A 10,667-nucleotide genomic window follows, 5' to 3' on the forward strand; every position below is an offset into this window, starting at 1 on the left:
TGACAGAAAACTGTCATCTAGAGTCTTTGAGCCAGGACAGAAGGTTCTGCTATTTAACTCTAGGCTCAGATTGTTCCTTGCGAAATTGAAATCCCGGTGGAAGGGACCATCTGTGATTACAAGTGTGTCACCATATGGATATGTAGAGCTTCAAGATATTGACTCTGACAAAAATTTCATTGTAAATAGACAGAGAGTAAAGCATTATCTTGAAGGAAATGTTGAGCAAGAATGCTCAAGACTGAGACTAGATTAAAGCTCAGTAATGTCAAGCTATTGACAGTAAAGAAGCGCTTATTGGGAGGCAACCCAATCTTATTTATCTATGTTAATTACTTTTTCCATTCATTTTCCATTATTATTTGATGTTTTCTTTAGGTTGATGATCATGTGAAGTCATAAAAATAGCTGCAAAATTAAAGCGGAATCAAAAATAGCATCAAAAATAGCACACCCTGGAGGACAGGCTTACTGGCGTTTAAACGCCAGTAAGAATAGCAGAATGGGCGTTTAACGCCCAGTCTGGCAGCATTCTGGGCGTTAAACGCCAGAATTAGCAGACAGACTGGCGTTTAACGCCAGAAAAGGGTGTCTGGCTGGCGTTAAATGCCAGAAAGGGACATCAGTCTGGCGTTTAACGCTAGAATGGGCAGCAGAGTTTGCGTTAAATGCCAGATATGGCACACAAAGGGCGTTTAAACGCTAGAAAGATGCAGGGAGTAGAATTCCTTGACACCTCAGGATCTGTGGATCCCACAGGATCCCCACCTACCCCAAAATAACCTCCACCAATCACCTCCATTTCTCCTCCAAAACCATCATACAACCCACCTACCCCCACCCATTCAAATTCAAACCATCTCCCTCCCAAACCCAACCCCTATTACAAGAAGCCCCTCATAACTCCTTCATTTTCACACATCATAACCACCTTAAACTCCCCTTGGCCGAACCATTCACATACCTCCATCTCCTCCATCTCTTCTTCCTCTTATCCTTTCTTTCTTCTTCTTTTGCTCGAGGACGAGCAAACCTTTTAAGTTTAGTGTGGAAAAAAGCTCTGCTTTTTGTTTTTCTATAACCATTAATGGCACCTAAGGCCAGAGAAACCTCTAGGAAGAGGAAAGGGAAGGCAGTTGCTTCCAACTCTGAGTCATAGGAGATGGATAAATTCATCTCAAAAGCCCATCACTAGAAAGAGGATGGAGCAAACAAGAGAGCCCATTCATGGACCTCAACAAGAGCATGAGGAAATTCCTCATTAAGAAATCCTTGAGATGCCTCAAGGGATACACTTTCCTCCACAAAGCTATTGGGAGCAACTCAACATCTCTTTAGGAGATTTGAGTTCCAACATGGAGCAACTAAGGATGGAGCACCAAGAGCACTCCATTATCCTCTATGAAATCAGAGAGGACCAAAGAGCCATGAGGGAAGAGCAACAAAGGCAAGGAAGAGATATTGAGGAGCTCAAGCACTCCATAGGATCTTCAAGAGGAAGAAATAGCCGCCGTCACTAAGGTGGACCCGTTCTTTAATTTTCTTGTTCTTATTTTTCTATTTTTCAGTTTTTATGCTTTATGTTTTGACTATGTTTGTGTCTTCAATACATGATCATTAGTGTTTAGTGTCTATGTCTTAAAGCTATGAATGATTCCATGAATCTCTCACCTTTCTTAAATGAAAAAAATGTTTTTATTTGCAAAAGAACAAGAAGTGCATAATTTCAAAATCTATCTTGAAAATAGTTTAATTATTTTGATGTGGTAGCAATACTTTTTGTTTTCTGAATGAATGCTTGAACAGTGCATATTTTTGATAGTGAAGTTGATGAATGTTAAAATTGTTGGCTCTTGAAAGAATAATAAAAAAATCTGAAAAATCATAAAATTGATTCTTGAAGCAAGAAAAAGCAGTGAAAAACACAAAGCTTGCGAAAAAATGGCAAAAAATAAAGAAAAAGAAAGAAAAAGAAAAAGCAAGCAGAAAAAGCCAATAGCTCTTTAAACCAAAAGGCAAGAGCAAAAAGCCAGTAACCCTTTAAACTAAAAGACAAGGGTAAAAAGGATCCAAGGCTTTGAGCATTAATGGATAGGAGGGCCCAAAGGAATAAAATCTTGGCCTAAGCGGCTAAATCAAGCTGTCCCTAACCATGTGCTTGTGTCATGAAGGTCCAAGTGAAAAGCTTGAGACTGAATGGTTAAAGTCGTGATGCAAAGTAAAAAGAGTGTGCTTAAGAACTCTGGGCACCTCTAACTGGGGACTCTAGCAAAGTTGAGTCACAATCTGAAAAGATTCACCCAGTTAGGTGTCCGTGGCATTTATGTATCCGGTGGTAATACTGGAAAACAAAATGCTTAGGGTCACGGCCAAGACTCATAAAGTAGCTGTGTTCAAGAATCAACATACTAAACTAGGAGAATCAATAACACTATCTGAATTCTGAGTTCCTATGGATGCCAATCATTCTGAACTTCAAAGGATAAAGTGAGATGCCAAAACTGTTCTGAAGCAAAAAGCTACTAGTCCCGCGCATCTAATTGGAACTAAGCTTCATTGATATTTTGAAATTTATTGTATTTTCTCGTCTTTTTATCCTATTTTGTTTTTAGTTGCTTGGGGACAAGCAATAATTTAAGTTTGGTGTTGTGATGAGCGGATAATTTATACACTTTTTGGCATTGTTTTTAGGTAGTTTTTAGTATGTTTTAGTTACTTTTTATTATATTTTTATTAGTTTTTATGCAAAAATCACATTTCTGGACTTTACTATGAGTTTGTGTGTTTTTCTATAATTTCAGGTATTTTCTGGCTGAAATTGAGGAATCTAAGCAAAAGTCTGATTCAGAGGCTGAGAAAGGACTGCAGATGTTGTTGGATTCTGACCCTCCTGCACTCAAAGTGGATTTTCTGGAGCTACAGAAGCTCAATTGGCGCCCTCTTAATTGCGTTGGAAAGTAGACATCTTGGGCTTTCCAGCAATGTATAATTGTCTATACTTTTCCCGAGATTTGATGGCTCAAACTGGCATTAAACGCCAGCCAGAAACCCGTTTCTGGCGTAAAACGCCAGAACTGGCACACTTCTTGGCATTAAACGCCCATTTTGGCACCCAGGGTGGCGTTTAACTCCAATTTGAGGCACATGCACGTGGAAGCTTGAAAGCTCAGCCCAAACACTCACCAAGTGGGCCCCAGAAGTGGATTTCTGCACTATCTGCACTTAGTTACCCATTTTCTGTAAACCTAAGTTACTAGTTTAGTATAAAAACTAATTTTAGAGATTCATTTTGGAACTTATGACATTTTAAAATTTCATATTGTATCCTCTATGGCATGAGTCTCTAAACCCCATAGGTGGGGGTGAGGAGCTCTGCCGTGTCTCAATGGATTAATGCAATTACTATTATTTTCTATTCAATCACGCTTGATTTTGTTCTAAGATACTCACTCGTACTTCAATATAAAGAATGTGATGATCCATGACACTCATCATCATTCTCAAATCTATGAACGCGTGCTTGACAACCACTCTCGTTCTATCTGAGCTTAACGTAGTCAATGAGCGACAGCTTGAGTGCGTATCTCTTGGGTTTCTAATCCACGAGTTTGACTTGCATCTCCTGACAACAGAGCATTCGAATCTGTGAGATCAGAACCTTCGTGGTAGAGGCTAGAACCAATTGGCAGCATTCCTGAGATCCGAAAAGGCTAAACCTTGTCTGTGGTATTCCGAGTAGGATTTGGAACGGGATGACTGTGACGAGCTTCAAACTCACAAATGTTGGGCGCAGTGACAGTGTGCAAAAGGATAAAGAGATCCTATTCCGACATAAGTGAGAACCGACATATGATTAGCCATGCGGTAGCTGTGCCTGGTATTTTTCATCGGAGACGAGAGATCCAACAGTTGATTAGCCATACAGATTCACTGAGAGGATGGATGGTAGCCATTGACAACGGCGATCCACCAACATACAGCTTGACATGAAAGGAAGCCATGCGTGTTTGGAGAAGAAGACAGTAGGAAAGCAGAGATTCAGACGACAGAGGATCTCCGGAACATCAACATGTTCCTCATTACTGAATCACAAGTATCATTCATTTAATTTTATTTACTTTTAATAAAAAAAAATTATTTTTATCACTAATCTCCTGACTAAGATTTACAAGATAACTATAGCTTGCTTCAAGCCGGCAATCTCCGTGGGATCGACCCTTACTCACGTAAGGTATTAATTGGATGACCCAGTGCACTTGCTGGTTAGTTGCACGGACATATATGCATGTCCCCGTGTCATGTAAGATTTTAAAATTTGCGTGTCGGCGTGTCCCATGTCGTGTCGTGTCCCGTGTCCGTTTCAGTGTCCGTGCATCATAGGTTCCAAGAGACAATTATCCAAATAATAGAAATCAGTAATAACAGACATCCTCAAGAATCCAAACCATCTTCCTCATAATCAAGTGGTTCCTCTAGGGTCAGTGGCCATGGTTTCATCATCATGAATGTTGTCAACATACTTTATAAGGACAACCACTCTATCTCTTGATTTTCTGAGGGTGATGAGCGGATAATTTATACGCTTTTTGACATTATTTTTAGTATGTTTTTAGTAGGATCTAGTTACTTTTAGGGATATTTTTATTAGTTTTTATGTTAAATTCAAATTTCTGGACTTTACTATGAGTTTTTGTGTTTTTCTGTGATTTCAGGTATTTTCTGGCTGAAATTGAGGGACTTGAGCAAAAGTCAGATTCAGAGGTTGAAGAAGGACTGCTGATGCTGTTGGATTCTGACCTCCCTGCACTCAAAGTGGATTTTCTGGAGCTACAGAACTCAAAATGGCGCGCTTCTAATTGCGTTGGAAAGTAGACATCCAGGGCTTTCCAGCAATATATCATAGTCCATACTTTGGCCGAGTTTAGATGACGCAAAAGGGCATTGAACGCCAGTTCTACGCTGCAGTCTGGAGTTAAACGCCAGAAACACGTTACAACTTGGCGTTCAACTCCAAGAATGATCTCTGCACGTGTAGACTTCAAGCTCAGTGATGACAAGTCATCTTAGCCTATTTTAACTAGTCTTTTTCTTTTGTTTTCATTAGAATTATGCACTTTCTTGAGCTACAAGCAAGCCAATTAGGTAGATTTTCATGTTTCCTTTGATTTAATCAACCATGTATGAATTCATGCTATTTCATGAGGTTTTATACTATAATTGTCACATATTATGAAAGAATGAATATCTCATGATTTTAAGCATAGCTTTGATGTGTTTGGTTGATTAATGATAGGTGAAGAAAGCTTGGAGAAAGGTTGAAGCAAGAAGGAATAGCTAGGAGTAAAGAGAGGACAATGGAATAAGTGAAATTGAACCAGGAAGCAAAAAGCTGGACCTAAAGTTAGCCTCAAACTTTTGCACAAACTTTTGGGTGAAAAGTTAGCCCCAACGTTAGCCCCTAACTTTTGGGCTAACGTTGGAACTTGAAAATCACTCCCTGGGTACCAAAAGTTTGCGCCAACGTTAGCCCCTAACTTTGAGGCTAACGTTGGCACATGAAAATCACCCCTGGGCACCAAAAGTTTGCGCCAACGTTAGCCCCTAACTTGGAGGCTAACGTTGGCACATGAAAACTACAAGGGGAGGAGCAAAAGTTTGCGCCAACGTTAGCCCCTAACTTTGAGGCTAACGTTGGCGCCACAAGTACACCAAGGAAGGCTAACGTTGGTGCAAAAGTTAGACCCCTAACTTTTGCACCAACGTGAGTATCAGCAAGTTATGTTGGCTGATATGAAAAGTTGGACCAAAAGTTAGACCCTAACTTTTACTCCAACTTTTGGTCCAACTTTTGCAAAACTCCAACCCGGTTCAATTGGTTCACTTTGGTTCTTCTCCAAACTTCAAGAGCAATCAACCAAGGCCTCTTTCAACCCAATTCCACCAAGAGCAAAGGCCCAACTCAAGGCTTGAAGATCATTTGAAGAAAGTGTATAAATAGGATAGAATTCAAGTTCTTCAGAGAGCTTTCCTTTTGAATTTTCATAATAGTTTTCGGAGAGCTTTGGATATTGAGTGATCTTTAATTTCTCAGTCTTGGGGAAAGAGAATTCACTTCTCTTCCTCTTAGTTTTATTGCTTTTAATTTCAATTACACTTGTCTTGGATTTTGGGTTGGAGAATTGAAGAAATTCTGTTTCAATCTCAACCTTGGATCTCTCTGCTTTATTTATTGCTTGATTGAATTTCAATTTCTGTTAATTGCTCTTCATCCACTTTCTTTGCAATTTACAATTCCCTTGCAATTGTTCTTGTTGGATCTAGGAAGGCATTGAGATCTAGACTTGGTTTTCTAGTCTCTGGGCCCTGAGATCTGAATTCCTAATTTACATTTTGTTTCTTGCTTTTAATGTTCATTTACTTTACTGCTTCAAGATCCGATTCAACCCAAACCTTCTTTTACTCTTTTGTTTGATGCAAGTTACTTTCCTTTGTTTAATTTCTGCAAATCCAACTCCTAATCCCCTTTACATTTCGAGCCATTTACATTTCTTGCACTTTAAGTTTCCGCAATTTACATTTCTTGCACTCTAAGTTTCTGCCATTTAATTTCTTGTTCTTTAAAATTCAGCAATTTAATTTCCTGCTCTCTTTAATTCCATGCAATTTAATTTCTGCAAATCACAAAACACTCAACTAAATCTTGATTCGCTTGACTAAATTAACCACTAAGCTAAAATTGCTCAATCCTTCAATCCCTGTGGGATCGACCTCACTCCCGTGAGTTTTTATTACTTGATACGACCCGGTACACTTGCCGGTTAGATTTGTGTGTTTTGGGAGAAATTCATTGTTCCACCAAAATACTCATCACTCAGCCCAAGCACACACCAAGTGGGCCCCGAAAGTGGATTTATGCATCAATTACTTACTTCTGTAAACCCTAGTAGCTAGTTTAGTATAAATAGGACTTCTTACTATTGTATTAGACATCCTGGATTGTAATTTTGATCCTGTGATCACGTTTCGGGGGCTGGCTTCTCGGCCATGCCTGGACCTTTCACTTATATATTTTCAACGGTAGAGTTTCTACACTCCATAGATTAAGGTGTGGAGCTCTGCTGTTCCTCACGAATTAATGCAAAGTACTACTGTTTCTCTATTCAACTCAACTTATTCCGCTTCTAAGATATTCATTCGCAATTCAATATGAATGTTATGAACGTGACAATCATCATCATTCCCATACGAACGCGTGCCTGACAACCACTTCCGTTCCACCTTAGATTGGATGATTATCTCTTGGATCTCTTAATCAGAATCTTCGTAGTATAAGCTAGATTGATGGCGGCATTCATGAGAATCCGGAAAGTCTAAACCTTGTCTGTGGTATTCCGAGTAGGATTCAGGGATTGAATGACTGTGATGAACTTCAAACTCGCGAGTGCTGGGCGTAGTGACAGACGCAAAAGGATAGTGAATCCTATTCCAGTATGATTGAGAACCTCCAGATGATTAGCCATGCAGTGACAGCGCATCGGACCATTTTCACAGAGAGGATGGGATGTAGCCATTGACAACGGTGATGCCTCCAGATGATTAGCCATGCAGTGACAGCGCATCGGACCATTTTCACAGAGAGGATGAGATGTAGCCATTGACGACGGTGATGCCCTTACATAAAGTTTGCCATGGAAAGGAGTAAGACTGATTGGATGAAGATAGAGGAAAAGCAGAGATTCAGAGGAACGCAAGCATCTCTATACGCTTATCTGAAATTCTCACCAATGAATTACATAAGTATTTCTATCTTTATTTTCTGTTTATTTATTATTATTATTCGAAAACTCCATAACCATTTGATATCCGCCTGACTGAGATTTACAAGGTGACCATAGCTTGCTTCATACCAACAATCTCTGTGGGATCGACCCTTACTCACGTAAGGTTTTATTACTTGGACGACCTAGTGCACTTGCTGGTTAGTTGTGTGAAGTTGTGAGGTTATGTTTGGACCATGGTATTGTGCACCAGTTTGTTGGCGCCATTGCCAGGGAGAGAATGAACAACAAATTTTACAACCTCAGAGTAACAATTTCGCATGTGTCAAGTTTTTGGCGCCGTTGCCGGGGATTGTTCGAGTTTGGACAACTGACGGTTCATCTTGTTGCTCAGATTAGGTAATTCTCTTTTTGTTTTATTTTCAAAAATTTTTCAAAAATCTTCAAAAAAAAAATTTCTCCTTTATTTTCGAAAAAAAAATTTTTAAATTCTTTTCAAAAATTTTTATTATGTTCTTCAAAAATTTTAAGAATGAATTCTAGTTTTTCATGAAGCATGTTGAAGCCTGACTGGCTGTAAAGCCATGTCTAAATCTATTTGGACTGGGGCTTCCAACACAACATTATCAAGAGCAAGCTAGTTGTTGCTAATCCACCTGCTGCTGTTCCTGATCCACCTAATTTACTTCTAAAGCTTGGCTGGCTATTAAGCCATGCCTAACCCTCAGATTGGAGCTTTAGACTAAGAGTACAAGATTCCTGGAATTCACATTAAAAATTTTGGAATCTTTATTTTTCTTTTTCACATTAATTTTCGAAAAATCTAAAAAAAATCATAAAATCATAAAAATCAAAAATATTTTGTGTTTCTTGTTTGAGTCTTGAGTCAATTTCAAGTTTGGTGTCAATTGCATTTTTTCTAAAAATTCTCTTCATTTTTCGAAAATTCATGCATTCATGCATTCATAGTGTTCTTCATGATCTTCAAGTTGTTCCTGGCCAGTTTTCTTGTTTGATCTTGATGTTTTCTTGTTTTGTGTCTTTTCTTGTTTTTCATGTGCATTTTTGCATTCATAGTGTCTGAAAATGAAAGATTTCTAAGTTTGGTGTCTTACATGTTTTCTTTGCATTGAAAACTTTTCAAAAATATGTTCTTGATGTTCATCATGATCTTCAAAGTGTTCTTGGTGTTCATCTTGACATTCATAGCATTCTTGCATGCATTCATTGTTTTGATCCATAACTTTCATGCATTGAGTCTTTTTCATGTTTTTCTCTTTCATCATTGAAAATTCAAAAATCAAAAAAATATCTTTCCCTTTTTCACTCATAAATTTCGAAAATTTGGATTGACGTTTTCAAAAATTTTTAAAATCTAGTTGTTCTTATGAGTCAAATCAAATTTTCAATTTAAAAATCTTATCTTTTTCAAAATCTTTTTCAAAAATCAAATCTTTTTCATTTTTCTTATTTATTTTTGAAAATTTTAAAAATATTTTTCAAAAATCTTTTCTTAATTTTATCTTATAATTTTCAAAAATATTCTCATTAATTAATGTTTTGATTCAAAAATTTCAAGTTTGTTACTTGCTTGTCAAGAAAGATTCAAACTTTAAGTTCTAGAATCATATCTTGTGATTTCTTGTGAATCAAGTCATTAATTGTGATTTTAAAAATCAAATCTTTTTCAAAACTAATTTCAATCATATATTTTTCAAAGATATCTTTTTATCTTATCTTTTTCAAAATCATATCATTCTAATCATATCTTTCTATCATATCTTTTTTAAAAAAATCTTATCTTTTCAAAATTGATTTTCAAATCTTTTTCAACTAACTAATTGACTTTTTGTTTGTTTCTTATCTTTTTCAAAACTACCTAACTAACTCTCTCCCTCTAATTTTCGAAAATCTCTTCCTCTTTTTCAAAATTCTTTTTAATTAACTAATTATTTCAAATTTTAATTTTAATATTTCTTCTTTTAATTTTCAAAAATCACTAACCATTTTTCAAAAATAATTTTCGAAAATCCTTCTCTCTCATCTCCTTCTATTTATTTATTCATCTACTAACACTTCTCTCCCATCCAAAAATTCGAACACTACCTCCCTCTCTGTGTTCGAGTTTTTCTTCTTCCCTTCTTTACATTATATTCTTTTCTTCTTCTACTCACACAGGGGAACCTCTATACCTGGGTAAAAAGGATCCCTATTATTATTATTATTTTTCTGTTCTCTCTTTTTCATATGAGCAGGAGCAAGGACAAGAACATTCTTGTTGAAGCAGACCCTGAACCTGAAAGGACTCTGAAGAGAAAACTAAGAGAAGCTAAAATACAACAATCCAGAGACAACCTTACAGGAATTTTCAAACAGGAAGAGGAGATGGCAGCCGAAAATAATAATAATGCAAGAAGGATGCTTGGTGACTTTACTGCACCTAATTCCAATTTACATGGAAAAAGCATCTCCATCCCTACTATTGGAGCAAACAATTTTGAGCTTAAGCCTCAACTAGTTTCTCTGATGCAACAAAACTGCAAGTTTCATGGACTTCCATCTGAAGATCCTTTTCAGTTCCTAACTGAATTCTTGTAGATATGTGATACTGTTAAGACTAATGGAGTAGATCCTGAAGTCTACAGGCTCATGCTTTTCCCTTTTGCTGTGAGAGACAGAGCTAGAATATGGTTGGATTCTCAACCTAAGGATAGCCTGAACTCTTGGGATAAGCTGGTCAAGACTTTCTTAGCCAAGTTCTTTCCTCCTCAAAAGCTGAGTAAGCTTAGAGTGGATGTTCAAACCTTCAGACAGAAAGAAGGTGAATCCTTCTATGAAGCTTGGGATAGATACAAGGAACTGACCAAAAAGTGTCCTTCTGACATGCTT

The 10,667-nt window shown here is 37.4% G+C and overlaps 1 non-coding gene across 1 annotated transcript; it reads right to left on the reverse strand.

Annotated features, from left to right (window-relative positions):
- Positions 1-10,559: 10,559 nt before the first annotated feature.
- LOC112753774 (small nucleolar RNA R71) lies at positions 10,560-10,667 on the reverse strand. Its single transcript, XR_003178142.1, has one exon. It is a non-coding gene; the product is annotated as a small nucleolar RNA R71 (small nucleolar RNA).

This window comes from Arachis hypogaea, chromosome 15, assembly GCF_003086295.3.
Source record: "Arachis hypogaea cultivar Tifrunner chromosome 15, arahy.Tifrunner.gnm2.J5K5, whole genome shotgun sequence".
NCBI lineage: Eukaryota > Viridiplantae > Streptophyta > Magnoliopsida > Fabales > Fabaceae > Arachis > Arachis hypogaea.